Genomic DNA, 2,388 nt, shown 5'->3' with positions numbered 1-2,388 from the left:
CCACGAGTGATATTTCAAAATTGTTACACGTAATTTCACGAGCCGATAGGCGAGTGAAATTTGAGACAACTTTGAAATATCACGAGTGGTATTTATGCCAAATATCACATACAAATCATGCTATTATTTGTTTATACTACGACCCGCAAAAGGTTTGTAATTTTCACATGTAGGTATTTCAAATTAAGCTGAAATACCACTGCTCTATGCCAATCAAATTGCAGAAATTTCTCATGTAGTAGTATAAGGGAGAGAATATCATTTTATTTTGATTTGATAGTTTACAAATGTATCATGATTTTGGGGATCTTCAGATTTGAGATCCCCGGAATGGACAGGTTTTTTGGCTTTTTCTTCAAAATATCCTGACATTTGGATGGTCTAGGAGTTGGCAGGTATGGACTCATCCAAGGAATTAAGACAATTAGTAAGTGTTCAACAGCGAAACGGACTCTAGCCTGCGGTGGGCGGATGGAAATTGCAAGAAAGAGGGCTGTTAAGACATGTTGCGGAAATCAGTAATTGTGAAGTTACAGAGCTTTTATTAGGCCATCCAAGGTCAGTAAACAGGATGCTGTAAGCAAAAATAGCACCTGAACAAAAACATCAGCATTGCAATAGTTTTTTATGAGTAATGCAAATTCCACGGTAAAGAATGCGTGCCCAACTTTCAAAAACGATGACTCAGTCAATTTTTTCATGAAGTAAAAGGAAATAAAAAATTGTCTTACTTTGTTATTATTGTTGTGAAGTATTTTGAAAGTTGTTTTTAAGCTGTGTCTCATCTTTTAAATTTCGTTTTTTGTTTCATTAATTCAGTGAGTCAAGGTTAGTCTGGATTTTGTCCACAACTGGTGGTTTTGATCTTTTGTTTTTACCCGTACTTGAATATTTGCTTAGCTCGCGAACTTTTTTGTACTTTATTTTTCATGTGTAGTCGTGTTTGTAATGTTAGAACTGACATTGGTTGATTGGTCTCGTTGAAGTTCCTGTTTGGAACAAGGAATTGGTTTTTTCATTGGCTTGTACAAAGAGAACCCGAACGCTGAAAGTTAATAGTTAACAAGACGTAACTGTCGCGTTCTGTTTAATAGGAAGCGCCAGACCGAGCAAACATTTGATACCGGCAATGTTAACCGTCTCTGATCAGATTCAAGTCCCTTCCAAAACGACTCATAAAGACTCAGGATCGCAAACACAGTTAAATCTCATTATTTTATCAGCTAATACAGCGTGCGGGTTCCCTGTGCATTTACGGTCAGTAGTACCAAAACACTACCCACACCGGGTTCACCTTGTTTTTAATATTCCTGCGGTTAACTAACCCAAAAATGTCCAGCTTTGGCTATAAAAACCGCTACTATTTGACCTGTTAGTAGAGGGTTAAAGAGAAAATGAAGAGTTTATTAGTAAGAGAAGGAAGAAGATAACTAAGAAAAATAAAGAAGCAAAGACCAAGATGTAAGAGGTAGACTCTCGGGATAGTCTGCAAACAGATAAGATCATGCTCTTCCATTATTCGTAAGAGCTAAAGTACTGCGATTAAATTTCTTGCATTATGAATCCGATCCGTCTTAACCTTAATGTACGACATAGACGAAAGAAATGTAGCGATAAATATTCTGAACTTGTTTTCAAGGACATCAAATTCACATCACTATTTTACACGCTCATTAACTTCACAACACTTCTAGACTTGATATACAAAAGAATGCGCTCTCTCGCGTTGGCACAGAGATATGGAATGAGTTACCAAATAGCTAGAAACATATCAAAGAAAGACCTTCAGAAAAAACTTAAAGGAGTTTATTGAATATATTGAAAACCGAAGACAACTATATAGATAATGACGTAATTATGGCCAAACGTAAAAAATATTAACTTACAACTCTTCTCTCTATATGATTATCAAGTATCTATATCATAATTATTTCATTTTTTTGTCCTTTAATTAAAATTAGTTTTCCTTTTTTTAATTGAATGTGGAATTATATTACCTAACGGTTCTCTCTGTTTTTGAAAAACTGTTACTTTGTTAACCTCTTTTTTTCAAGCTCTTTTTTGAAATCCGCTGTAATATTTAGAACTTGTCAGACTGACCTGCCTCGATTAGTTTAGCTACACTAATAAACTTGAAACTCGAAACTTGAAGCAAGCGAGTTGCTCGAACATATACGTACCCCTACATTATTATTATAATTATTATTATTATTATTAATATTTTCATTTATATTTTGCGTCCTTCAGTAGTTTCTGAGCTGAGCATGTTCTTTGTTTGCACTCCGTCCGGTAACCTCTTCAGTGAAAATTGAGCAAAAAGAGGTGAGGAAACATACATCAACAGCTTGAATTAAAAGAGTTGCGTTAAATTACGGTTGATTTGGGGTT

The sequence above is a fragment of the Porites lutea genome, chromosome 12, assembly GCF_958299795.1.
Source record: "Porites lutea chromosome 12, jaPorLute2.1, whole genome shotgun sequence".
Classification (NCBI taxonomy): Eukaryota; Metazoa; Cnidaria; class Anthozoa; order Scleractinia; family Poritidae; genus Porites; species Porites lutea.
This window is presented reverse-complemented; position numbering follows the sequence as displayed.